A 14,230-nucleotide genomic window follows, 5' to 3' on the forward strand; every position below is an offset into this window, starting at 1 on the left:
AGGCCCTCGAGGAGTCATCACGGTCAACGAAAACACTGAACGCTCTCTCCAAACGGAGGAACATACAGCGGCTCTCGCGGCAGAATTACAGTGCAGCCTCCTAAGGCAATTCTCGAGTCCGGCCGTTAAGCGACCGGACACGGCTAAACGCGCCCGAAGTAACCTACAACAAGACCACCTGGCACGTTCCGAGCACGCGTAGCAGTGCGGCCCCAACCCCAGCCCCTGCAAAATTTCAAGACAGGTCCTTCGCGTACACCATTACGCTCTGAAGATACCATGGGCATGGGGGGAGGGGCACGACCACGATAGGCCCAGAATGCGGCTTAACCACACCAGGGGCTCTCAAGTGTGTTGTTCTTTTTTTTTCTTTTTCTCTTTCCATTTTTTACCCACAGAACTCCGTTCATCAGAGGCCCTGTCCGGCAGTAGACCAGGGAAGGAGAAAGGCTACGATGAATATCTAGGTGGTCTCCATTACGAGCATTAAATCTGTTTTATACACCACTCCGCAGCCTACCCCTGGAGGGGGACATGTTTAATAGTAACATCCCTTGCTTATCGCACCATTTGTATCGTTCTGCATTCACAGCAGTATTTCTTGAATAAACAATGCAGCACCTTTTTGCTTACAATTGCATTTGTTTCTTATACATATGTTCATTTATGACATGTTGCATCCGTACACTTTGGTACGGCTAAATACACCAGGGGCTTATGTTTCCCGCATCATGGTGTGATAAGTCCGAACACTTTCACTAGTGCGCACCCCGAACTTATATCATTATATGCATCGGCTCCGAATCATGTCTTGGGTCAATAGTTGGGTTTGCCCGGCTCCCATGTTTTGGTACCTTATGTTCCGTTGTATCGGCTAAGGTAGCACTGGGAGAACCACTGCGATTGCGCCTCAGTTGAGCTGGGCGAGCGCCTCAGTGGAGAAAGCTAAAACTGACCGTCATGATGAGGTGAGAGCCGGTCGCTGTTCGAGAGGTTTATTGCGAGTCCCTAAAGACTTATGCCGCTTAGAGCGAGGAGCCGGCTTTGTCCAGCCCAGGCGTGGATAGCGCCCCAAATTCGGCCTTCCGAACACTAGGGGCTTCGCCAAAATTTAAAATTATAGAATTCTATGGCTAAGTGAGAGAGTTCAAGCATTATAAGTCCAGTTGCCTTGTTCGTTGTGTTGAGCGCCTCCCTAGATGGACCCAAAAATTGGAACAAGAGTGCACAAATTTATCCCGAACACCCCAGCACTCGTGGCATGGGGGCTGAAGCCGACGACTTGCCATCTCTCAGATTTGATAAAAAGCCACACAGAAGGTAATATTTTAAATTAACAAGCGTTGCTTAGCGCATATGAACAAAGTTTTCAGCGCACAGGATAACAAAATGCGAGTCTACTCAAATATTACATCTTTGGAGCACTCACCCGCAATAATGCGGGCACCCTTCAGGACACTCTTATAATACATCTCGGGCGTGCGATGCTCCTTGCCCAGCGGTGGCGCGTCCGTCACAAGCTTCTGAGCATCCATCTTGCCCCAGTGCACCTTTGTGCGGGCAAGGGCCCGACGGGCACCTTCAATGCAGGCGGAGTGCTTGATGACTTCAACCCACGGACACGCATCCACCAGCCGCCGCACCAGGCCGAAGTAGCTCCCAGGCATGGCCTCCTTAGGCCACAGCCGAACTATGAGGCCCTTCATGGCCTGTTCGGCCACCTTGTGGAGCTCGACCAGCTACTTCAGCTGGTCGCTAAGGGGCACCGGATGTCCGGCCTCAGCATACTGAGACCAGAAGACCTTCTCCGTCGAGCTCCCCTCCTCGGCTCTATAGAAAGCGGTAGCATCGGACACGCTGCAGGGCAGATCCACGAACACTCCTGGAGAGCTCCGGATTCGGGTAAGTGATAGGTAATTCACACTCACATGCTTACTTTGCATGAAAAATGCCTTACCCGCCGCTATTTTCTTCAACGCCTCGATTTCTTGGAGGGCCTTGTAGGCTTCGGCCTTAGCGGCTTTGGCACTCTCAAGAGCCGATGCAAGCTCAGACTCTCGAGTCTTCGAGTCGCGCTCCAGACTCTCATGTTTTTCCACGAGAGCCTGGAGCTCTTGCTATACCTCCGCCACCCGCGCCTCCTGCTTCTCTCGCTCGGTGCGCTCCGCGGCCGCATTACGTTCGGTCACGGACACCGCCTCCTTCAAGGTCGCCACCTCGTTCGTGGCCCCTGCAATACCCATGTTATCCCTATCATTATTCTTGCAACCAAATCCTTTTCTGTAAGGTACAATTTTAATAAGGTGTTACTCACCTTCCTTGTCCTCGAGCTGCTTCTTGGCACGACCGAGCTCGTTCTCGGACCGCTCGAGGCTTTGCTTCAAAGTATTGACCTCCGCAGTCAGTGCGGCAGAGGTCAGCAGCACAGCCTGCAATCCCATATTGACATTTTTTTATGACTCCTGCGTATATCTTTTTAGATCCTCAGTCCGGCTTTTCTTTCTGAATACCAAACCAAGCATCAGGGGCTACTGTCTATGCGGTACTATTTTACATATATCAAAATTCTTACCTCAAAGCCTGTTAGAAGGCTGCTGCAGGCTTCGGTCAGCCCGCTCTTGGCGAGCTGAACCTTCTGAATCACCGCACTCATGAAGGTGTGGTGTTCCTCTTTGATGGAGGCGCCGTTGAGCGCCTCCAGCAAGCTATCCGGCGCCTCCGGTTGGACAGAGGCCGTCGGCATCACGGTCTTGCCCTTCTTACGAAGGGGCCGCCCGCCGGACTCCGGAGCCACTACGGGTTCCGGGGCCGAGTCTGGTGCAAAGTCCGGGAGGTTGCCCCGCGGCACCTCCGGGGCCTTCTCCTCCTGGCGGGTCCCTTCCCGGGATCGCACCTCGGCATCATCCGTATCATGGGGGGTGGAGGCGGTCGGAAGGGAATCCATATCCGACGCACCCAAGGACCCGCTCGACGAAGCGGGAAGATCATCCTTGGGCGGACTGCATGGTTGTATGCGGCATTAGAAAGACACTATGTGGCGAAAAGAAAAACCATGAAGTTATTCGGGAGTCCGGATACTTACGATCTTGCCAGGGGCTTGGCCCTTGGAGGCCAATCCTCGTCGTCATCACTAGCGTTGGCAGAGCAGTCCGGGGGAAGAGTCCTTCCCTTCTTGGACCCTTCGGCCTCCCTTGTTGGGGAAGCCTTCCTTTTCTTCCCTCCCCCCGCTGGGGGAGGGGCCTTCTTCTTCTCCTCCTCGCCTTTGTGGGAGGAGTCTGCCTCGGAGTCATCGTCCGATGACACCTGAAAACCGGAACTCTTTCAAGTGCACGTTGCCTTCTTCTTGGCCTTCTTCTCCGGCACCACGTGGGGTGCTGGAGCCAGCAGCCCCGTTAAGCGGGCGTCCGCTGGGTCTTCTGGCAATGGAGCCGGACAGATAGTCTGTTCGGCCTTCTTCAGCCAGTCCCGTCAAAGGAGGGGGAGTTTAGATCCCGCATAGAGTCAAACTATGAAAAACGAGTGTCCCATAATGGGCAAAATCGCTTACCTCGCTAGTCAGACGCTACGAGCTGAATCCGCGATCTTCGGAAGCGGATGCGGGGGCCTTGGCGCCCTTAAACAGCACCCTCCAGGCACCTTCGTACATAGTGTCGAAGAGCCCGCTCAAAGTCTGGTGCTGCGCCGAATCGAACTCCCACATATTGAAGCCCCGTCGTTGGCACGGGAGAATCCGGTGGATGAGCATGACCTGGACTACGTTAACAAGCTTGAGCTTCTTGCTCACTAGCTTTTGGATGCAGGCTTGGAGTCCGGTCAGCTCCTCCGAATCACCCCATGTCCGGCCGCTCTCTTTCCAGGAGGTGAGCCATATGGGGATGCCAGATCTGAATTCGGGGGCCGCTGCCCATTCAGGGTCACGCGGCTCGGTGATGTAGAACCACCCCGATTGCCACACCTTAACGGTTTCCACGAAAGTGCCCTCAAGCCAAGTAACGTTGGGCATCTTGCCCACTATGGCACCTCCGCACTCCGCTTGGATGCCCTTCACAACCTTCGGCTTGATACTGAAGGTCTTGAGCCACAAGCCGAAGTGGAGCTGGATGCAGAGGAAGGCCTCACACACGACGATAAACGCCGAGATGTTGAGAATGAAATTCGGGGCTAGATCATGGAAATCCAGGCCGTAGTAGAACATGAGCCCCCGGACAAAGGGGTGGATTGGGAAGCCCAGTCCGCGGAGGAAATGGGAAAGAAATACTACCCTCTCATGGGGCCTGGGGGTGGGGATGAGCTCCCCCTCGTCGGGGAGCCGGTGCGCGATGTCGCTGGACAGATATCCGGCGCTGCGCAGCTTCTGGATGTGCCCCTCCGTAACGGAGGAGGCCATCCACTTGCCTCCCGCTCCGGACATAGTTGGAGAAGGTTGAGGTGAGATGTGCGGACTTGGGCGCTGGAGCTCGAGTTCGCGGAGATGGATAAGCCAAGGAGGAAGAAGGCGTAGGTAAAAGGGTTGGATCTTTATCCCCTTATATGGGCGGACGAAAACATGCATCCCCACCGGCCTGATAAAACTCGCTTATCTCCCAAGCGCTGCAATCAATGGCGCGGTTGGGTTACCCATGTCCGTATTGATGGGAATCCCGGAATAAGGGGAACACGATCTCTGCTTCGACAAGGCGTGCCAAGGAAACCGCTTCGCTAAACATGCTGAGGTGGTACAATAAAAACAATTCGAGTAAAGGCTTGGTAGTGGTGTGACATCACGCCACCAAATACGTCAGCAGATTGAACTTGTGTAAATATTATTCTCTCTACGGTGGTATGTGGAATTTATTTTGCAGAGCCGGACACTATCCTGGTGTTCACAATCTTCTATAAATTATTCGGAGAAGGAACCCGCCTTGCAATGCCGAAGACAATATGCACGCCGGACTCGTCGTCATTGAAGCCTGGTTCAGGGGCTACTGAGGGAGTCCTGGACTAGAGGGTGTCCGGATAGCCGAACTATCATCATCCGCCGGACTCCAAGACTATGAAGATACAAGATTGAAGACTTCATCCCGTGTACGGATGGGACTTTCCTTGGCGTGGAAGGAAAGCTTGGCAATACGGATATGTAGATCTCCTACCATTGTAACCGACTCTGTGTAACCCTAGCCCTCTCCAGTGTCTATATAAACCGGATGGCTTTAGTCCATAGGACGAACAACAATCATACCATAGGCTAGCTTCTAGGGTTTAGCCTCCTTGATCTCGTGGTAGATCTACTCTTGTAATACCCACATCATCACTATCAATCAAGCAGGACGTAGGGTTTTACCTCCATCAAGAGGGCCCGAACCTGGGTAAAACATCGTGTCCCTTGTCTCCTGTTACCATCCGCCTAGACGCACAGTTCGGGACCCCCTACCCGAGATCCTCCGGTTTTGACACCGACAAAGCCCAAAGCTAGACCCAAGCTTGAAACTGAGTGCTTCTACTACAAAGGGACTGGTCACTGGAAGCGGAACTGCCCCAAGTATTTGGCAGATAAGAAAGATGGCAAAGTGAAAAAAGTTATATTTGATATACATGTTATTGATCTGTACCTTACTAATGCTCGTAGTAGTGCCTGGGTATTTGATACCGGATCGGCTGCTCATATTTGTAACTCGAAACAAGGACTACAGATTAAACAAAGATTGGCTAAGGACGAGGTGACGATGCGCGTCGGGAATGGTTCGAAGGTCGATGTGATCGCTGTCGGCACGCTACCTCTACATCTACCTTCGGGGTTAGTTTTAGACCTGAATAATTGTTATTTGGTGCCAGCATTGAGCATGAACATTATATCTGGATCTTGTTTAGTGCGAGACAATTATTCATTTAAATTAGAGAATAATGGTTGTTCTATTTATATGAGTAATATCTTTTATGGTCATGCACCCTTTAAGAGTGGTCTATTTCTGTTGAGTCTCGATTGTGGTGATACACATATTCATAATATTGATGCCAAAAAATGCAAAGTTGACAATGATAGTGCAACATATTTGTGGCACTGCCATTTAGGTCATATTGGTGTAAAGCACATGAAGAAATTTCATGCAGATGGACTTTTGGAATCACTTCATTATGAATCATTTGATACTTGCGAACCATGCCCTCATGGGCAAGATGACCAAAACTCCGTTCTCCAGAACAATGGAGCGAGCCAATGACTTATTGGAAATAATACATACCGATGTATGTGGTCTGATGAGTGTTGAGGCTCGCGGCGGGTATCGTTATTTTCTGACCTTCACAGATGATTTGAGCATATATGGGTATATCTACTTAATGAAACACAAGTCTAAAACATTTGAAAAGTTCAAAGAATTTCAAAGTGAAATGGAGAATCATCATAACAAGAAAATAAAGTTTCTACGATCTGATCATGGAGGTGAATATTTTAGTTACGAGTTTGGCCTTCATTTAAAACAATGTGGAATAGTTTCACAACTCACGCCACCTAGTACACCATAGCGTAATGGTGTGTCCGAACGTTGTAACCGTACTTTATTAGATATGGTGCTATCTATGATCTCTCTTACCAATTTATTACTATCGTTTTGGGTTTATGCATTAGAGACAGCTGTATTCACGTTAAATAGGGCACCATCAAAATCCGTTGAGACGACACCGTATGAACTGTGGTTTGACAATAAACCGAAGCTGTCGTTTTTGAAAGTTTGGGGATGCAATGCTTATGTCAAAAGGCTTCAGCTTGATAAGCTCGAACCCAAATCGGAGAAGTGCGTCTCCATAGGATACCCTAAGGAAACAATTGGGTATGCCTTCTACCACAGATCTGAAGGCAAGATCTTTGTTGCCAAGAATGGAACCTTTCTAGAGAAGGAGTTTCTCTCGAAAGAAGTGAGTGGGAGGAAAGTAGAACTTGATGAGGTAATTGTACCTTCTCTCAATTTGGAAGGTAGCTCATCTGAGAAATCTGTTCCCATGATGCGTACACCAACTAGAGAGGAAGCTAATGATGATGATCATGAACCTTCAGATCAAGTTACTACTGAACCTCGTAGGTCAACCAGAGCCCGATCCGCACCAGAGTGGTACGACAATCCTGTTCTGGACGTCATGATACTTGAACATGACGAACCTATGAACTATGAAGAAGCTATGATGAGCCTAGATTCCGATAAATGGCTTGAGGCCATGAAATCTGAGATAGGATCCATGTATGAGAACAAAGTGTGGACTTTGGTGGATTTTCCCGATGATCGGCGACCCATAGAGAATAAATGGATCTTCAAGAAGAAGGTTGACGCTGATGGTAATGTTACTGTCTATAAAGCTCGACTTGTCGCAAAAGGTTTTCGACAAGTTCAAGGAGTTGACTACGATGAGACTTTCTCACCCGTAGCGATGCTTAAGTCTGTTCGAATCATGTTAGCAATTTCCACATTTTATGATTATGAAATCTGGCAAATGGAAGTCAAAACTGCATTCCTTAATGGATTTCTTAAAGAAGAGTTGTATATGATGCAACCAGAAGGTTTTGTCGATCCTAAAGGTGCTAACAAAGTGTGCAAGCTCCAGCGATCCATTTATGGACTGGTGCAAGCATTTCAGAGTTGGAATATACACTTTGATGAGGTGATCAAAGCATATGGTTTTATACAGACTTCCGGAGGAGCCTGTATTTACAAGAAAGTGAGTGGGAGCTCTGCAACATTTCTAATTTATATGTGGATGACACATTGTTGATTGGAAATGATATAGAATTTTTGGATAGCATAGAAGGATACTTGAATAAAAGTTTTCAATGAAAGACCTCAGAGAAGCATACCGGCGATCGAATCTCGGGCAGGATGGTGTATTACGAAACGAGTAAAGAGACTTTCCGGTAACGTGATTGAACTAGGTATGAAGATACCGACGATCGAATCTCGGGCAAGTAACATACCGATGGACAAAGGGAATTATGTATGTTGTCATAACAGTTCGACCGATAAAGATCATCGTAGAATATGTAGGAGCCAATATGGGCATCTAGGTTCCGCTATTGGTTATTGACCGGAGAGGTGTCTCGGTCATGTCTACATAGTTCTCGAACCCGTAGGGTCCGCATGCTTAACGTTCGATGACGATTTTGTATTATATGAGTTATGTGATTTGGTGATCGAATGTTGTTCGGAGTCCCGGATGAGATCACTGACATGACGAGGAGCCTCGAAATAGGACGATAATATTCGGACACCGGAAGTGTTCCGGGATGTATCGGGTATATATCGGAGTACCGGGGGGGTTACCGAAACCCCCGGGGGAATAATGCGCCTTATGAGCCATCGGAGGGGAGCACACCAACCCACAAGGGGTGGCGCCCCCCCCCTAAAGAAGGAGGTTGAATAGGAGAAGGAGAAGGGGGTTCGCCCCCCTTTCCTTCCTCCTCCCTCTCTTCTCTTTTGATGCCTTCCGGTAAAAGGAAAGGCGGGCGAATTGGAATAGGGTCCCCAAGTAGCCCCCTCCCACCTATATATACATGGCGAGGGGGTGCTTAGAGCACACGCCAACGATTGTTAGCCGTGTGCGGCGCCCCCCTCCACGGTTTACGCCTCCAGTCATATTCTCGTGGTGCTTAGGCGAAGCCTTGCGCGGATAACTTCACCATCACCGTCACCACGCCATCGTGCTGACGTAACTCATCTACTTCCTCGACACTCTACTGGATTAAGAGTTCGAGGGACGTCATCGAGCTGAACGTGTGCAGAACTCGGAGGTGCCGTACGTTCGGTGCTTGATCGGTTGGAATCAGAAGAAGTTCAACTACATCAACCGCATCGACAAACGCTTCCACTTTCGGTCTACGAGGGTACGTAGACACGCTCTCCCCCTCTCATTGCTATGCATCTCCTAGATAGATCTTGCGTGAGCGTAAGATTTTTTTTTTGGAATTGCATATGCTACGTTCCCCATCAATATGGTGGTACTCCTTCCTTTCAGGTTTACAAGGCTCAAATATAAAATCTCATCAATCAAGGTACATGGTGAGTCTAAGAATGTATCTCATACTTTATAAAACTACCCAAATTAAACGAATGCATTAATTTGGTCTAATTGCAGTGCATACATGCTTGGCCACTAGATAAGTAGAAACACTATATGTATTGTATTGGTGAGTTTCTTTTTAATTCTTACATGCAAAGATTTAATGCGCCTCAAAATTTCAATGGGAGAGGGAGATGAGCCCAAATAAAAGAAACAGAAAAATTGAGATAAGCCCTGTGGACATATGCTCCAATGATACCAATTAAAAAAAATCAGATTGAAATGTTTCAAAAAAAATCGAAAAAAGCATGGATGTTCTCAACATATGTGTGTACAAACTATAGAAAAAAATCAGATCCAAATTCAAATTGTACAGTGAAAAACAAAAAAGACAAATTCAGCATGAATAGTGTGAATAAAGAAAAAAACATGAACAGTGTGAAAAATACATGATTCACAACAGATTTGCCTTTTTTTTTTATTCTCAATGTGTATATCGAATTGGGATCCGAATATATTTTAGGGTTTGTAGTCAAGCCGGCAGTCGGGTCGGGTTTCACCGGGTAGAGCTCTATGAAACCCATGCCCGAATAGCAAATGGGCAAAGGAGCAGACCCACGACCCTACCCATGGGTCTTGAGTCATACCCATGCCCAAACCCATCGGGCAACCCGACCCATTAGGGCACCCATCGGGTTTGAAATAAATATTTATTTTTACTGTCACATGACACAAATGACTGCACCTGCTTGAGGAGCGAATCTTTCTCAAAACCACAAGTTGTTGTGATGGCAAGTTACAGAAACAAGCGGCCAGCAGCTGGAGAGCGGCCGTCCTGCACGCAGCGGCAGATGCACGCAACACATCGACGGTCGTGCTGCGCGAGGGGATCCGTGCAAAAGAAAATGTCAAAATCAGTAAAGCGGACATACTGGCTCGATACAAGCAAATACAGCGCTCAAGTCGCCCGTGGTGGGCTCGGTCCGGGTACAGGCCTGACGCCCAAAAGTGGACAGACCATGCAGTGTGGGGCATTGTCCTTTTGGCGCGCGGGCCCGGCGATTTGACAAGGAGTACAGCTCGGGTGCATGTCATGTGGGGAGCACAGCTCGGGCGCATGTCTTGCGGAACCGCAAGAACAGCAGCCGGTGCTTCCGCTGCGACGTGCAGTCTTCACGTCACGGCGGCCCGGCTCCAGTAAAATACACACAGCCCTTCGTACTGCCCCAGTTTTCAAGCTGAATGATGAGCAAAATACACAAAAATAGCAACAAAAACTAGTTCATCTGATGTACGGGCGTACAAAAATCAGACTAAATCCCTGGTTCGGGCACTTGTAGAAACGGACGCCGGGGTTCCGGTCTGTCCCAGAGACGAACCATGAGGGGGGGGGCACCATGCACGCATGCAGGGGACGCGTCCTCTGGTGTGTACGACGTATACGTTGCCCGTGAGCTCGCTCTGGGCATGGACGAAATGTGCAGCGTGGGCGTTCGTGGCCTAGCAACTGTGTGGTGTCAGGTTTGGTCCTTTGAATACGCATATACGTTTCAGTTTGCTTTCCAAGATGCCCTAGGTGCAGCTGCTGCTGCGTTCAGAGATGCACTTCTCCCAGCAACTGCCTTTTATAGACTCCGCGACTTCTCTATTCCCATGGCCAGCCGAGGTGGTACTAAACTTTACCAGGTGCCTAAACCAACGATGTGTGTGTTGTATGGGCCGAACATTGTTGGGCCTTCATTCTTGAAAAGAAATGTGAAAGAATCAAAGGCCTAGAGATAAATAGTAATATAGCTGTGCGTTGTTGGGCTTCCTACGTTTTTGCCTTGTGGCCTTTAAAGACATGTACAACATTACGTACGTGACTGGGTCATTTGTTTATGAGGTTTGGGGCTCTGTACAACTTATATATCTGATGTATGTGCATCCTATGCAACATATGAATATGAAATTTAAAGGTATTTTGATTAATAATTTTCATCGGGTAACCCATGGGTACAAACTTAGACCCATGCCCCGCCCATCGCTAATCGGGTTACCCATCGGGCTTGCCCATGGTTGAACACGATGACCCATACCCTACCCATTTGTGTCGGGTGCCCATGGGCGCGGTCACCGATGGGTCGTATTGCCGGGTTGAGTTTGTAGACACATATGCTGAGAACATCCATGGATTTTTTTTTCTGTTTTTTTGAAACATTTCAATTTGGTTTTTTTGAATTGGTATCATGGGAGCATATAATTGTTGGTACCACCAGATATTTCCCCACACTGCATATGCCCTACCTTTTTTTCAAAAAGAAAGATAACCCCGGCCTCTACATCAATACCATATTGCCCTGCCCTCGCTTCCCGATGCCGCACATCACTGGCTCCAGTCCACATCGCAGCCCTCAGTGCACGACGGACCGGGCGCAGCCGAGGCCACACAGCTGAGCTCTCGTACTACTCGGACGAAGGCGCGCACGCGCACGGCCGGAGGTCGCACTCGCAGGCAGGAAAGAATCCGCATACGGTCTGAAATACGTCCCATCATCGTTTTGTACCCTTCAATCAATCTTTCCCACACCACAGGGGCATTAGTAAGTTACCGTATGAACCCGCGTCGCGCTCCGTCGGCTCAACAAATACTCCTGATATACGGTGCTTGTCCATCCAATAATACAATGTTTGTTTTTCACAAGCATTCCCACGTACGTTCACCACACTTTTTTTTTGCATGGCGTTCACCACACATTTTGCCCAAATAATACAATGCTTGCTTTCACAAATCACAATCGAATCATACGATATTACTTCTACCTTTTGTTTGTTTATACGCATGCGGTATAAAAGCAGCGCTCGCATTCCGAAACTGCAGCCCACTGCATCTCAGCCATGGCATCTATTCCCAAGCTTGTGATTCTCCTGCTGTGCACCTGTCTTCACACTCTCCTTGCTCACGGAGGGGACGATCTTCGCACCTACAAGGTTCTGCACGCTGGCGCTCTCAAATCTGCCACCGTCAACTGCTCCCAGCCCCAAGGTGCAGTAACATTGTCCATGGACGCACATGCATGCAATGTTACTATTAGTTTCCTTGCACTATTTTGAGGATATTTTGAGCACGTTTGTCATCGTGTTTCCCTTTCCCCTGTTCGGTTCTTTCAGTGACTCCATCATACGGCGGGGTCACGGTGCCGTTGCACCACCGGCACGGCCCGTGCTCGCCCTCGCCTGTACCCTCCACCAAGGCGCCGACCTTGCAGGAGATGCTCCGGCGTGACCAGCTCCGGGCCGCTTACATCACACGGATGTACTCCGGCGTCAAGGGTGGTGCAGGTGACGTGGAGCAATCGGACATTACCGTGCCCACCACGCTGGGCACCTCCCTGGGCACGCTGGAGTACCTGATCACCGTCGGCATCGGCTCGCCGGCCGTGACCCAGACCATGCTCATCGACACCGGCAGCGACGTGTCATGGGTGCAGTGCAAGCCGTGCTCGCAGTGCCACGCGCAGGCGGACTCGCTCTTCAACCCCAGCTCGTCGAGCACCTACTCCGCGTTCCCCTGCAGCTCCGCCAGAGAGGCTGCTCCAACTCCCAATGCCAGTATATTGTCAAATACGGCGATGGTTCGACCGGGACTGGGACTTACAGCACCGACACGCTCGCGCTGGGCTCCAGCACCGTCAAGAACTTCCAGTTCGGGTGCAGCCAGTCTGAGTCGGGCAACCTTCTCGAAGACCAGACCGATGGGCTCATGGGGCTCGGCGGCGGCGCAGAGTCTCTCGCCACCCAGACAGCGGGGACCTTCGGCAAGGCCTTCTCGTACTGCCTCCCGCCGACTCCGGACTCGTCCGGATTCCTCACTCTCGGTGCAGCAACCTCGGGTTTCGTAGTGAAGACGCCGATGCTGAGGAGTAGTGAGGTCCCGTCGTACTACGGCGTGCGCCTTCAGGCCATCAGGGTGGGAGGCAGGCAGCTCAGCATACCTGCCTCGGTCTTCTCCGCCGGGTCGATCATGGACTCCGGCACAATCATCACGCGGCTTCCGGCGACGGCGTACTCTGCACTGTCGTCGGCGTTCAAGGCCGGCATGAAGCAGTACCCGCCGGCGCAGCCCATGGGCATCTTCGACACGTGCTTCGACTTCAGCGGCCAGTCCAGCGTCAGCATACCGAGCGTCGCACTGGTGTTCTCCGGGGGCGTCGTCATCGACCTCGCCACCGATGGGATCATTCTGGACAGCTGCCTCGCCTTCGCGGCCAACACCGACGACAACTCCCTCGGCATCATCGGCAACGTGCAGCAGCGGACGATCGAGGTGCTGTACGACGTCGGCGGCGGCGCCGTGGGGTTCAAGGCTGGCGCATGCTGATCGGCGCGCACAAGGACACCGTTGATACTATTGGGATCTCCAGTTCGTCGTATACTAGTTTGCTGCTGCGAGCTATAGTAAAAGTGTCATAGTACATGAAGTGGGGCCAAACCGTCAGCGCACTATAGTGCTTCGACTTGCAACGTGATGCAAGCGTGCAAACTACCGACCAAAACATACTTGTAATTGTCCTCGGGTAGTTTAATAAGAATGAAAAAGTCTTAGAAAAACCTTGAACTCGTAGTCAGGATCGGAAATGAACCCTGAACTCTAAATCCTTGAAAGCAGCACCCTATCTTATCCAATCCCGACTTATCCCGAACCCTTTTTAATTGTACACCGATACTACTGAACGTCAGATTTGACGGGACCTCTCAGCGAATGATTCGTTCATGCTGTGAGGGTTGAGCAAGCGACCGATTTGTTTGCTAAAAGGACACCTTCAGCATGAACCCTCCACATGGACAAACTTGTCATTAACATGAAAAGATAAGGTCTTGGGCAAAAAAATGGGCCAAGAAAAAACAATTTTGCCTCTAGAAAAAACAGGCCTTGGAAAAACTAATATTTCTTGGCCCGACTTAATTAACCAAAGCATGCAGACTTACCATCAATATTATAATAAAACTACCGCATAGCCATCAACATTGTTGCCTATGTGAACTCCTCGTGCTTCATAGGGTTCATGAGAGAAATGGTCATTGCTTCACTGGTAGCTCTGAGCTCTCGCTTAGATGCTCAGCGACGAGTTCATCCCCGAGCCCCATACCCACCTTATGATCATACAACTTATCAAAGAATATCTCCATGAGTCTTTCGCACCACAGACCCCCCCCCCTCCCCCCCCCT

General features: G+C 50.0%; 1 pseudogene; it reads left to right on the top strand.

Moving 5' to 3' along the window:
• Positions 1-11,850: 11,850 nt before the first annotated feature.
• Positions 11,851-13,566, top strand: LOC123162188 (aspartyl protease family protein At5g10770-like; annotated as a pseudogene).
• Positions 13,567-14,230: the final 664 nt, after the last annotated feature.

Source organism: Triticum aestivum, chromosome 7B, assembly GCF_018294505.1.
Source record: "Triticum aestivum cultivar Chinese Spring chromosome 7B, IWGSC CS RefSeq v2.1, whole genome shotgun sequence".
NCBI lineage: Eukaryota > Viridiplantae > Streptophyta > Magnoliopsida > Poales > Poaceae > Triticum > Triticum aestivum.